The sequence below is a fragment of the Ailuropoda melanoleuca genome, chromosome 1 (genome assembly GCF_002007445.2).
Source record: "Ailuropoda melanoleuca isolate Jingjing chromosome 1, ASM200744v2, whole genome shotgun sequence".
Taxonomy (NCBI): Eukaryota; Metazoa; Chordata; class Mammalia; order Carnivora; family Ursidae; genus Ailuropoda; species Ailuropoda melanoleuca.
Genome location: NC_048218.1, coordinates 207,117,798 through 207,131,801, shown reverse-complemented (window position 1 = coordinate 207,131,801; position 14,004 = coordinate 207,117,798). Strand labels below are relative to the sequence as shown.

The 14,004-nt window shown below is 53.6% G+C and overlaps 1 protein-coding gene and 1 pseudogene across 1 annotated transcript in view; both read left to right on the top strand.

Annotated features, from left to right (window-relative positions):
* Positions 1 to 14,004, top strand: part of LOC117797453 (collagen alpha-1(I) chain) — a 106,318-nt gene that overhangs the window by 30,403 nt on the left and 61,911 nt on the right. The window lies entirely within an intron of this gene.
* The window catches only part of LOC109489042, a 71,247-nt pseudogene that overhangs the window by 14,697 nt on the left and 42,546 nt on the right, over positions 1 to 14,004 (top strand).

The following is a 14,004-nucleotide window of genomic DNA, read 5'->3' as shown; positions in this document are numbered from 1 at the left end:
TTTCTTTAGAGACTCGCACATCTCTAAGGGGGGCTCTCTGTGTCACACGCTTTTCACATGCAGGACTTGTGTTGAGAGGAAGGGAAGGTGGGGGCGACTGTGGCTTGGTCTTGCTGTGGCCATCTGCATTCCCAGCGCTGTGGCCATCTGCATGCCGCTCAGAATGGCCTGGTTGTCATTGTCCCCCAAGTGGCGCTGCCCACAGACCCACTGTCCTCTCCCCGCAGCAGCCTCAGGGGCCTGCTTTTTCTGAATCTGTCCTGTGACAGATGGGAGAGGCCTGGCCTGCATCCAGCCGTTCCTCAGAGGACTCTGATTCTCTCAGTTTCTATGATCTGAGAGCTTCTGAACACTCCCCTTGAGTGATGGAGGCCAGGGGTGGCCAGACCTGCCATTTGTGCCTCAGTCTTGCAGGAAGAGGGTCCCTCCTCCCCTGCACCTGGACTCCTCGGTGGAATTTACGTTCCCTTGGTCTTTCTGGTCCCTCAGGGCACCCACGTGTCATGGTTGGGCTCTTGGATGAGCAGACGCAGACGCTGGGATGAGCGTCCGATGTTTCCATGGGCACGAGGGGAGGAAGGAGCTGAGGAGTGCTGTAGGCTCACGAGGGCCTCAGTGGACGCTGCGGAGTTGTGCTGAGTCAGTCATCCATCAGATCGGGGCTACCTGGGCCTGGCCACATCCTCAGCCTGGACGCTCCTCACAAGGGGCAGGCAGCCGAGTGCCACCATCCCGCGGCATGGCCAGCAGCCGGGAACAAGCCCTTCTTTCCCGGGGAGGGCTCTGGGAGGTGCATCCAGACCCTGGACCTTTTCGGGGTAGCCGAAGGGCCCAACTGCTAACCCGTGTCTCCTCTCTCCCATTCCTTCCTGGGGACAGAAACAAAGGTCAGAGTTGTATCGAAGGTGGAAGGAGCGGTCACGTCTACCCTGCATTGCACCACCTGGGTGGCATTTGGCTCAAATGATTCTCAAGGTCAGCCTCAGGAGAAAGAAAGAGAAACAGTGGCTGGCGGAAATGGCTCCTACTCACTGAGCCGGCATGCCCGAGCATGCATGGGCCTTAGCTTACTTGAGCCACGCGAGTCTATGTGATTATTGTCCCCATTCTGCAGGTGGGCAGGTAGGCACACAGAGGCCAGGCTCTAAGCCTGAGCTGCCTGGCTCCTGAGTTCAACAGCCCCAGGGCCTGGGAGGCAAAGTGTACCCTGAGGACACGAGTGGAAGGAATGCGGGTGTTTACCTCCAACCATTGGTACAGGCTGACTGTAGACCAATGAGTCTGAAGGCTTTCTTTGGGCCTGCTGACGGGACCCCTGGGGCACAGCATCCCCGCAGCAGGCAGCCCCCCCAGCACCGAGCCTGTGTGCCTCAGTGGTCTGCAGCAGGGAGCCTGCTGGCAAGAGAAGATGCTTCCTGAACACCACCTGGGAAAGGAAGTGACCGTCGTGTCCTCTTGTCGGTGGTGCCGTCCTTCCCCTGCCTCTCATCTCGGCCCAGGATGGGCCCTGACTCACCTTCGTAGCCTCCACTGACTCTGATCTCTCTTTGTCCTCGGCAAACATCCTTTACAGCTGTGACCACTGCTTGGCTACTTGAGAATGGATGGGTTGCGGGGTTTTTCCTAATGCTGCTTTCCAAAAATGACACTGGTTGGTGTCTTGGGATCCGTGAAAGGGTGCCCTTGTTATCAAAGCTGAGAGACGCAGGTGGACACTCCGGGCTCAGGCTGCCTTCTGGTAGTTTCTCTAGTCATCCGTTCCCCTTTTCCCCTCCTTTGCTCTATTTTCTCTCCTCCTTGTGTTTCTTTTTCATTTTTTCATTTTCTTCTGTCTCCCTGCCCTGAATCTCTTCTCATTCTTTGTTTTGTTTCTTTGGAGCTAGGTTTCACCAGGCTTGAAAAACCTGCCTTCTGACCCAATTCTCTTCCCTTGGTGACCACACCCGCCGAGAGGCACTGGGAGCCAGGTTCCTGTGGGGACATGGACCCTGCTGCCTGGGGTTTGTCTGCTTGTTCCTCTGACTGTCAGGTCACCTTTTACTGAAAGCGTGAGATACGTGGTTATAGGGCACTATTATGGCCTCTACCACGTATTTTGTCACTTAACTCTTCATCAGCTCGGTCAAGCTCATGTTACTGCCCCCATTTTTGCAGTTGGGGAAACTGAGGATCAGAGAGACTGAGTGATTTGCCCATGAGACACAGCTGATGAGAGGCAAAGCCAATGTTTAAAGCAGGTGTGGTTGCCTTCAAAATCTTTCCCTGTAAGATTTCTTTCCATTCCCCCTGCAAGTCCTAATGGGGGGTTGCCGAAGGTTCTAGAAATGCCTGCCCAGGAGCTGCAAATATCACAGGATGTATGTTGCCTGTCACCTGTGTGTTTCCCAAGGGCCCTTCCTTAGCTTACGGGTCTTGTAAAGATCACAATGAGGAGATTTGGGGACCTGGGTATCTCTACCTAGATGAGCCCCTTGGCACTGCTGAGTCTAAGTTGCTTCGTTTGTAAACCAGCAAAAAGAATGCCCACCTGAGGGCTGTTTTGAGAGTAAAATGACATCACATGAATGCCTAGCATGCAGCAAACTTGAATGAATTATAATTATTAAAGTATCTTCTTCATTTGTTGGCTGTGATGTTGGAGAAGCCCTGAGAGCAAGTGTGTGGCTCGTGTCTGCCAGGCCAGGACTCACAGCTCTGGGTGCAGCGTCACTCCGGACCTGCCCTGCTTGGTTCTTCTGTGGCTGCCGTTGCTTCTACTCGTATTGTGCTTTATCCTACTGCATTGCAGCATGCTGTTGGTAATGAAGACAGGCTATAAATAAGCATCATTGGGACTTGATAAATTCTTTCTTCTTCTTTTTTTTTTTTTTGATAAATTCTAATTAAGCAAGCAAACAAACAAATCTCCACGGGGCTGTATGCCAGGTGGGGGTGTGGAGCTGGGCCTATTCCTGGTCCTTTTTATTTCTCCCTTCCCTTTTCTTCCCTCCTCCCACCCACCCCACTTCCCTGATGGTACATCCCACATGCATCGATCTTCCTGCTGTTTCCTTGGATGGTAGAGTGTGGACCCTGGGGTGTAGACAGTGGGATGTGTGCAGTGGGGTGTGGATGGTGGGGTGTGTGGAAGGCAGGGTGTGGATGCTGGGGTGCATGGAAGGCAGGTGGTGGTGGGGTGCATGGACAGCGGAGTGTGGATGGTGGAGTGCATGGACGGTGGGTGGTGGGTAGGGTGCATGGACGGTGGGGTATGGATGCTGGGGTGCATGAACAGTGGGGTGTGGGTGTTGGGATGCATGGACGGTGGGGATTGGGGGGTGGGGTATGTGCAGTCAGCTGGCTAGGATCCCAGTGCCCAGTCTCAGCCCAGGAAGAGCAGGGTCCCACAGCCATCTCCAGTTAGGCAGAGAGGCTGTCCCCTGCTAGAAAGCTGTCCTTTCGTGCAGCATGTCCCTGCATGTTCCCTGGCTCCATGGGTTCCTGTGTGCTCATCTCTCTCTCAAGCCAGTGGCTTGGGAATCAAAGGAGATGGGACAGGAGGACAGGGGGCTCTGATCCTTGATAGTCCCTGTGTCTGAGTGTAGGTGAAAATGCTCTGTTCCCTGGGACCCTGGAAAGCTGAGTCCCAGCTCAGCTGTGCAAACTCAGATGGGGTCACCTAACCCCTCTGGACTTCATTCTAGGAGGTCTTAACGACCCTGTGAACCCTCGGGCTCAAACATTAGGTGCTTGTCCTTTCTGCCCCGACCAGCCGGATTCCCCCTTGCAGAGCTGGGGCTGCATGGTTGTCTCCACAGTTCTTCTGCTCAGGGGACCCAAATCTGCCTCCACATGCCCAGGACGTTTGGGGGACGCACACAGGTGCTCAGGACGGGCTGCACTTTGGGCAGGGGCCACACTCACACGGCCCTGGAGGAGGTGGAGGACTGTGCCACCCTTAGCCTCACAGCTGGTGACACAGGCACATGCTGAGCACTAGAGCGTCACATGTATGCACGTGTGCATGTGTGTTGTGTGTAGAGAAAGAGATTGAGAGAGTCATGTAGATACAGACATATGGACATAGACCAGGAGACAGAACGTCCCGGGTTCAGTTTTCTGGAATTTGCAAGTTGAATCAAACGGCTTGGAGGTTCATTTTATTTTATTTTATTTTTAAATATTTTATTTATTTATTAGAGAGAGAGCGTGAGTGTGCACATGTGCATGAGTTGGGGGAGGGGCAGAGGAAGAGGGAGAAACAGACTCCCTGCTGAACAGGGAGCTGAATATGGGGCTGGATCCCAGGACCCTGGGATCATGACCTGAGCCAAAGGCAGATGCTTCACCGACTGAGCCACCCAGGCACCCTGGAGGTTCATTTTAAATATCATCTTTAGAGGAATAAATGACAGTGGCCAGAAGGACAGGACGATTTTATGATCTGAGTTGGGCATAGCATGGTGATGTTGTACAATGAGAAGGGAGCTGGGGTAAAAGAAGTGGATTTTGGCTTTGGTTTTGTGGCTGATGATCTGAGTGTCCTCAGGCAGGTGGCTGGGCCTGGCCTTGAGGCCACAGTTTCCGTGTCTGTGATGTGAGGGGGCCTGGATTCTGTCATGGTTTAGGGGCCGGAAGCAATGCGATGGGTTCTCAGGAAGAGCCTGGACTGGGAGGGGAAGTCTTGGTTTGAGTCACATTCGTCCCTTGTCATTGTCGTGCCCCGTGTCCTTGGCAGTAAAATGCAGTTGATCATATGAGGTTCAACCAAATGAAATATCCCATATTTGACTATGTTTTTAACCTCAAGAATGATAATCTTAGAGTTCAACCTAATATCTTGTCCATCCGTCATATAGAATTGTTGGAATTGACATACAAAAAAGTATCTAAGAACATTTTTAAACAGCTAAGACTCAAAACTGCAAATTATTTTATTGCCAACCCTGGCATTTTGGTCCCCCCCCCTTGCTGAAACCGAGTGTTTCTCTTCCTTTTTCTGGACTCCTGCGCCGAGGCTGGGCTGCAGTCCTGCGTGTCCCACCCCTGTCAGATGTGGGCCTGCGCACGGGGAGCCGCCCGCGGCCAGCCCCATTGGCCTTGTCATAGTTGTCACCTGTTTTTAAAAAGTTGTCATGTCACGTCTCCTGGAGGTGAGCTCTGCAAGGAATTCCCGAAACACTGACCTAGGCCGGATTCTGGAGACACGCAGCGTACACGCAGAATGCTCAGGAAGCCCTTGGAGGCAGCTGCCCCCTCCCCAGAGTGGAACTGAATTTAGTCCAGATAGCCTGTGCCTTCCTGCAGTGCCCCGTGGAGGGCGGGTGTCCCTCCTCCTGCTGGTGGAGGAGAGGAAGAGCTGGGGCCCCGGCTTTCTGGGAAGGGGGCGGTCAAGATCTGAGCCGCTTGTCCCTCATGTTTCCTGTGGGGCAGGAGCACTTCAAGTGTTGTGCAGGTGTCCAGGTTCTGAGGTATCCATCCACTCGTTATCAGTATTTATTGACCGTTTGCGTTGAGGCTGTATTCTAGAAACGGGAGGGGAGAGGTGCAGGAGGTGGACAAGGCCTGACTTCCCATTTTGGTCTTGCCCCACGTGGGGCTCCCTGGAAGGCTTCTCTGTGCTGTTTGCTCAGCTCCCGCTGAGGGGAAGTGGAGGTCAGCCCCCCACCTGGGTGGACGTAGGTACGGCCCCAGTGCTCCTTCATGTCTACACCCCTGCGGAACCCAAAGAATCTGAGGAGGGAGTGGGTTTCAGAACTGATAAGATTGAAGATGCACTCAGTTTACAGAAGGTAATAATACGGAGTAAGACATTTGGACGTGCAGTGTGGAAGAGGATCTATGAAAAGTGAGGCTTCACTGCTATTTTCCAGAAGCATCCACTTCTTTTTTTTTTTAATTTAATTTAATTTAATTTAATTTTTATTTATTTTTTTATTATTATTACTATATGATGTTAGTCACCATACAGTACATCCCCGGATTCCGATGCAAAGTTCGATGCTTCATTAGTTGCGTATAACACCCAGTGTACCATGCAATACGTGCCCTCCTTACTACCCATCACCAGTCTATCCCATTCCCCCACCCCCCTCCCCTCTGAAGTCTTCAGTTTGCAGAAGCACCCACTTCTGATACTCCTGGCACCTGAGACCTCCCAGCTTCGTCAGCAGCCAAGAGCCCCAGGAATGTGCCCCAGGCTGTTTCCTTTAGGGCTCTGCGGGGTGTCAGGGGTTAATGGTTAATGGCTTGACAGTGATGATGAAACCGAAGCCTGTAATTTCTGCTGAACAGGGGAATACGGAAATTTCCACTTGTAGCCGACTTTGGAGAGAAACATCAACATCAGAAAAAAAACAACTCGCCCACAACTGAACTGTTTATGATGCATGTCCCAGACCCTGGCCAGAGACGGAGGTGGCCCCCCTGACATTGAGTGGAGGAGCAGTTTCCAGAAAAGGGGAAGCCAGCTTTGGCAAAAGCAGAAGCGACTTGTTTGCAGAGGCCCCAAACTTGCCAGCCTCAAACGGGGAAAACTTGTTTTTAGCCAAGTGCCCGAGCGCATTATGTCAGCAGGAAGACGCACTCCTGCTCCGGAAAGTTGTGGGTTTGGCCTTTCACAATTGATTGTCATAACCAGGCTGAACTCCGGCCTTTGCTGAGTTGTTTTTTTCTCCCCTTTGCTCAGTGTGTGTTTATTTTGTGATGTTTCCCTCCTAGGCCATTAAAAATCTGCTAGATGATGGTTGTCTTAGGAGGAAGAGTGTAAGTCATTTGTTTCTCAGAATAAGGCATTCAGGCAGACAGAAGAGAAAGCATTCCACACAAGTCCTGGCCATCACTGCTGGAGGAACTTGAGCCCCCGCTCTGCAGCCCCACTGAGTTCTTGGGGTTGAAGCAGGTGGAGGTCAATGGCCTTGGAGGCTGAGAAACCAACTCATCGACGAGTTGTGATTTGCTGTTGTCAAACTTGGCTTCCAATCAGGTTACTGTCAGCCTCTGTGAGGAGTGATCGGGGGTGCATCCCTTTTCTCCTTGGCATCGAGTGTCCTTCTGTGCTTCCCTGGCAGATAATCGGGCGAGGAAGGCAGGGAGGGGGCGGGATGGGCATTTTTCCTGGACACAGGACAGTGGAGGTGGGGTGAGTGTGAAGGAGCTCGGGAAACCTTAAGGGTTTTGGAATCCGAGCACTTGAGTTCAAATCCAGACTTGGGATGATTCCATGGGCTGCGAGGTTGGGCTGGTTTATCCCAAAAGGATGATTGCTTCTCTGAGCCTCAGTTTCCCACCTGTGAAAGAGAGGAAATAGCAACCATGTCAGGTTATTCTGAGGCAGAGCATAGGACAACTCACCTTACTCCTGATGTTCGTTTCTTCCCTAAGTTGAAGTGATATCGTGTTCTCTGGTCAGTTACTTTGCAATTTAAATAAACAGGCAAATTGAATCTCTTCTTCCAGGAGAAGCCTTCTAGCGGGGTGCCTTCCAATTAAACACCCAAGAAACTCCCTAGGTAAGGACCGTTCATGGTTTGTCCTGGACGTGCCTGGTTTACCGCCACTGTCCCAGGGTAGTTGTTCTAAGTGCCCAGTGTGGACATTAGTGGCATGTTGCTGTGGCATCCTCCTGCCTCATTCTGCAGTCACTGAGCTGCCTGTGTCCAGGTCCCCTGGACACAGGGGACTCAGCCTCACTGGCACTGCTTAGCCCATGCACTGCCCTCCGGAGCCCAGGGCCCCTATGCTGGGCACCCTCAGCCCAGCGGTGCCCCTCTTTGGGATAGCTGTGCTGTCCTCTGGAAACTGGCAGAACACTGGAGTGTGAGGCCACGCCCAGCAGTAGCAGGTGCTGCGGGCTGACTCATGGCCCCCAAAAAGATACTTCAAAGTACCTCAGAATGTGGCCTTATTTGGAACTCGCTCATTGCAGATGGAATGGGTTGTGATGTCAAGGTGGGCTCCTCACCCAGTAGGACTGTGTCCTTTTGAGAAGAGCAGGCACAACTGCAGAGAGGCGGAGGCAGGGACTGCATGCTGGCCACCACCAGAGGCTGGAAGGGCAAGGGAGGCTTGTTCCGTCCACGCTTCAGAGGCGCTCTGCCGGCACCTGATTCGGACCTTTCAGCCTCTGGGACTGGGAGAGACTCCATGTCTGTGGTTTGGAGCACCCCCCACCCCGGGGCCGAGTGTGGTGCTGTGTTGTGGACGCCCCAGGACAAGGCTACAGTTTGTGTTTCTCTTCACCCCTCTGGCTTTGGCTCTCCTGACCCTCTAGACAGAGGCAAACAGAGACACGGAGAAACTGAGGCAGGCAGTGCCTTGACCCTGAGCTTCCCCACCCAGCCTCTGGTATCCAGAGATCCCTCGGACCCCATTAGATGAGTTCAAGGAAACCGGTGCATTGCCAGCACGGCCTGAGCCTCGAGGGTGGGAGAGCACTCCGACCGCCAAAACTTTCTCCAAAGATGCTTCGCCAGGAAATCCTTTCCCTAAGCAACTTGCCTTTCCAGGCCTGAGAGCGTGCCAAGGCGGAGTGTGCCCGTGCTTGCTCCTCTCCCTCAACGCGGCTACGCTCCTGTTTCCATCAGGGATCACAAACAACTTCCTAAACAGTAATTAGTTTTTATTCCAGAGCAGACGCTGTTGGAAGAGCCCCGTGGGAGCAGGAAGCCAGGCCCCGGGCCTGCCTGGGCCAGCTCCCTGCGGCCCCGCCAGCCGCCACCCCTTCCTCACCTATGACGGGGTGTGGAGCAGACGCGACATGATGTGTGCAAACCGAATGAGCTTAAAGTTATTTATGATCCCTAGTTTTGTTTTCTCCCTTCACAATGATCCAAACATGCAAGGTGTTTGTCCAAGGTTTCGTCGGGTCAGTGCACATAAGTTGTGCTGTGAAGCCTGGCCTTTGCGGTTTGGCTCCGCGGCCCAGGATGGGGGTAGGGTGCACCCTCGCAGCACAGTCTAAGGGCCCGTTGGCTGCTGGTGAATGGTTAACACCTGGCTGAAAAGAGCGGTGGGATTTGCGGTGCTCGTGGATGGCCTGCATGTCACCTGCCCCAATGGCATCCTGCTGGTGCGACGTCGGAGGGGTGCACCGCCTTTTCTCTTGACCTGGAGCCCCTGAGGAAGGAAGCCTTGTGTCTGGAAGGAAAGCCACTTGAGACTTCCCATGCGGGGCAGGAGGAGGGTCTGCTGGGGGTGGGGAGAGGGCCAGGCCAGCCCTCACGGGCATGTGGTCAGCACTTGGCCATTCCGTTAAGCAGATTAGCTCGTTGTCACTTCCGAGGATCTGCGTCTTCAGAGGATGCCAAAGCCCTGGGACAAGGATGGAGATGGGAAGGTGCGAATCCAGGCGGTACAGCCTGAGCAGAGAGCTCCACCTGGGCTCAGCCTTTGAGGGCCTAAGAAAGACCAGATCCTGGGCAGCGGCCAGCGGGAAGCTCTAGGGGGCCACCGTTGCATGACAATGTGGCTTGACAAAAAGAACAGAGCTGACAATGGAGGGAAAGTCACCTAAGACCAGCTCACCTAACTCACGTGTGCACCCTGGCGCCCCCCAGCCCGCCCCTACTGGTTAACCACACCTGACCCTTGGCTAGGGGGAAATTACCAGCAGCCAGGGGCTCCCCTTCCTAGCTTTGCCAGGAAGGGATATTTCTGCCAGCCCCGGCTCGGCTGCAGGGCGCAACTGGTGCTGTGTGCCCTGCGTGATACCAGGTAGCTGGAGGCCCCCATCGAGGGATGGTCTTCCTGCAAGGTCCCAGCGGTTTACCTAGGAGACTCCATAACCATCCCACCCATTCTTCCATTATAGGCAGCCCCCTGCAGGCACAGGCTTTGCGCATGGGAACCCCTCCCCAACATTTTACCCCCATGCCCACTTTTATTATCAGAGCCTTGGTGATTTTGCAAGAGAACAATCTAATATACAGGTAGGGACTCACATTTTTGTCCTTAAAACAGAAATTCCCTTGCAAAACAGCTGGATCCCATTCCGAGCTGTGGGCTCTGGTGGACCCTCGTCATCTATGACCCTGTTCCACAGAACAGTCGTGGAAACATCCTCGAACCGAACTTTGGAAAAGTGCACACATGGAGGATGTATGAGAACATACTATTTCCTGAAACCTGCGGTGATGGTGAGAGTAGGATTCACGGCTGCACATACACACGTCTATACACACATGCAGCCACACACATATTCACACACATCCATGCACACATGCACCCCTGCCTGGGCTGAAACGCCGTCTCCCTCTCGTGTCCCAAGTTACTGACCCCGCAGGGAAACAGAGACAGCATCGTCGGATAGGTTATTCCCAAACTGCAGTGATTGACGGGACCTACACAGTTTGTAGCCTAAGTACTATTTTTTAATGTAAATCTTTTTTTTTTAAAGGTTTATTTGAGAGAGAGGGCACGAGCGGGAGGGGCAGAGAGGGTAGGAGGGAGAGAATCTGGAGCAGACTCCCCGCTGAGTGCAGGGCTTGATCTTATGACCCTGAGATCATGACCTGAGCCAAAACCAAGAGTCAGACACTTAACCAAGTAAGCCACCCAGGCACTCCTCTTAAATCTATTCTTGGAGGAACCATCCTAGGACAAGCAGAAATGGAAAGCCAGTGTGGCTCATGGTAAACCGTGACAACGAATACGGGAGCATTCGGGTGGGCTGAGCCTGAAATCGCCACCGGACTTCATGGGTCCCTGCCCTCTGCTGGCCCACCTCTCTCCTGAGACCCCTCCTAGCCCTCTGCTGGGAAGACCTCCCATCTTTGCTCTGCTGGCCAGGCCTCTGGCTCATGGGAGAACCTGGCTCCAAGAGGAAGGCGGGGAGGGGGGCCCCCCGAGCTGCAGACTGCACCGGAGAGCCGCTGCTGGTTCTGTGGAGTGGATGAGCTCGGAAGTCCTGCCGCTGGGGAGCTGGAAGGACTCTGACCTCCTAGGTGGGTCCTTTAACCTGCCACACCATTTTGGCAAATACCCTCCCCCACCTGTAACTCTTGGTGCCTGGTAACCTGGCCTCCTCCTTTGCTGGTGAGGAGGGTGGGGAGGTGGGCAAAAGCCTAAAGATGTCCCACACCACCTTTCCTTTTATTTCTCTCACCTCCTGGTCGCTGACCTTGCCTTTTCGTGGAAGGATACTGATTCATTTGTCCAAACCCATGTTTCTTGGCATTTAGCTGGTGCCAGGCACCGTTTGAGATGTCGGGGCTGTTGGTGAACGAAAGTGCCGGAAATCCCTAAGGTGCAGGGCTCGTGTTCCGGTGCAGAATACACGGTCGACCACAGCACACGGAGGCGTACTTCAGCGAGTGTGCTAGTTGCCAGTGGGTTCACGCTGTGAATTTGTTCGGGCCGCGGCCTGCAGTAGAGATAAGAAGAAGAATGGCTTACGTTTCCATGGCGCTTACTTTGTGCCCGCTGCTGCGATAGTCTCTACTCGGTTGTGTTTCATTTTTTCAAAACTGGTGGGGATAGCCCACTTCAAATAATTTTATGATCTACTAGAGGGGCCAGTGTTTGAAAAGCACTGCTCCAATAGCTGCCCTCCCCTAGTTGGGAGGGTCTTCTTGCCTAGTCCAGTCCTGCCCCCATGTTAAATGGCAGACCTCTTCCCTCTCCTCCAGGAAGCCCACTGACCGCACAGAAGCACAGGAGCTGAGAGCTAGACTGGTGTGAGAGATGAGACACAGCCTACTAGCATCTCCCCAGTTTACAGAAGAGTAAGCTGAGGCCCAGAGATCACCAGCAGACAGCAGACCTGAATACCAGCCTCTGAGGGGAGCTGCCTTAACTTTCCCACAGCCCCACCACACCCCTCCGCTTCCCCATCCTACACAGTGTAGGACTGGTGCTTCCCAAGCCCTTGGAAAAGGGCTGGGGAATGGAAGGATTATTTTCTGGGCTTCCTCCTGGACCTCCCTCCATCTGCACCCCCACCCTCCCAACCCTGACCGAGAGTTGAGGTTCAGGACAAGGCCTTGGCCAGACGTGGAGCCAAGGCCACAGATCGGAGTGCCCTTGCGGCCCACTGCCGCCCCCTTCATGGCCTGTTTTCGATGGCCCTCTGAGCCTCCTGAGGCCTGAGTCTTGTGTCTTCTCAGGCTCCCCAGCCCAAAGCTGAGGGCGTCAGCGCCTGAGGTCACGGCTTCTCAGCTGACGGGAGATGGGAAGAGGGTGGATTTCCATCTGCTCTTAATCAAAGAGAGCACCGGCTCCGGTCCAGATGTTTGAATGGGCTCCAACTCTTCCTGACCTTGAGTCCGCTGAATCCACAAATTTATCTTGTTAAATTGTTTGGTAATAAGTGGTCTCACGCTCCAGTCTAAACTTCCTTGGGAGGCCTCACCCCACCGTGGATGGAGACAGGCCGTGTGATCCCAGATCCTGGAAGGAGAAGGACAAATCCATTCATTCTTTTTGAAAGCACACCAGCGAGATATCACTTCAACTTTGCTCTAGAAATTATTATTTTTTACTTTTTTGGTGACATAATTTATTAAACTTTTGGGAAAACAACAACAGGGCAACACATTTGAAAACCTAGCAACAGCCTCAGCCGTGTCATGGTTCAGCCTGACTTGGACGACTTTTCCCCACCGCGGTCCTTACGAAGGGCAGGCCTGCAGGCTGGGATGCGGTGTCTGACACATACGAGCTTTGGAACTTAACAAAATTAAATACAGCCCTGCTGCTGGGTTCCCTTTGCTTTCAGATGCCAGCTTTATGGTTTCTTCTAGGTTCTAGATGCGTGGCCCACCTGCTGTCCGCGGGCACTAGCCGTGTGTGCGTGGACCGGCGTTGAAAGCTCTCAGTGGGCCAGAGCACGGCATGCATAAATTCACGTGCACATACATGGGTGTCGACCCCTGTGTGTCTGCACACACGTGGCAGTATCTGCTTGTATGGACATGCGTGTTTTAGAGGGCTGGCGTGTGGGCTTATAAGTCTGCACAGATGCAACCAGACTTGTCTGTCGAGACGGAACCGGTTGCATGGCACCGTCCAGAATTGGAGGTGACCTGTTCTCTGTCCTGAAGATGCACCTGCCCCTGAATGCTAAGACCAAGGACTCGCTTAAGAAGGAAGTTTGTGCGGAGAGTGCTTGTGAGTGCGCTTTCGGAATGTGTTAATAGCCCGTGTAGGCTGGACTTCCCCTCCTCTCCTCACCCCCACCGCTGCTCCCGGCTGCAGCCTGGCCCCACCCCCCCACTCCAGGGTTAGGAGCCACACTTACAGCTCTGACCCAAAGTCTCCGAGTCATAGGTTCACTTGCATTTATTAGCACTTTACATTCTTCAGCTAACTTCATATGCACATTTGACAGCCGAGGACCCAGAAGCTCAGAGAAGGTAGGCATCTGGCCTCCACTCGCCTCACTGGGGAGACGTCAAGTCAAGTCTCCCTGTTGAGCCGCTCTTCCAGCCCCATTTTCCAGGAATCCCTGGGTGTGTGCAGAGCTCCAGAGAGTGCACTCAGCCTGTGCTGCCGTGGCTTCCTGGCCCATGTGGTGTCACAGGCTCTGTGCAGAGATCGCCCTGGAGTAGGAGTCACTCTCCATGCCCAGTGACATCGCAGGGGTGACAGACAGCCTGGGGCTCAGCACCTCAGGTCCAGACAGAGCTCCAGCCAGGACCAGGTCTCCCGTCCCCTTCCTCCCCGAGTGGTGACCAAAGCCCAGGGCAGTGTTTCTTTCACACCCTTCTTCCCTCGTTGAAGGAATAAATGGTGCAGGTGAAGCACGTGGCAAACCACGAAGCAGTGGCAAAGTATCAGNTCAAAGTATCAGACGTGGGCAAGGCGTGCCTGAAGCTTTTGGAATTGTAAACACTACTGTTCTTACACGTAATCAGCACCAAATACGACTGCGCCGAGTGAGAAAGAACAGAAGTAACAGATTCATGGACCATAATTTTCTAGGTTGGGGAAACTGAGGCCCAAAGAGCTGGGGCAGGGAGGGTGTGCAGAGCTGCAGACAGCTCCTTAGCTGCAAACCCGGTGTGAATCCCAATCCGATGGCTTTGC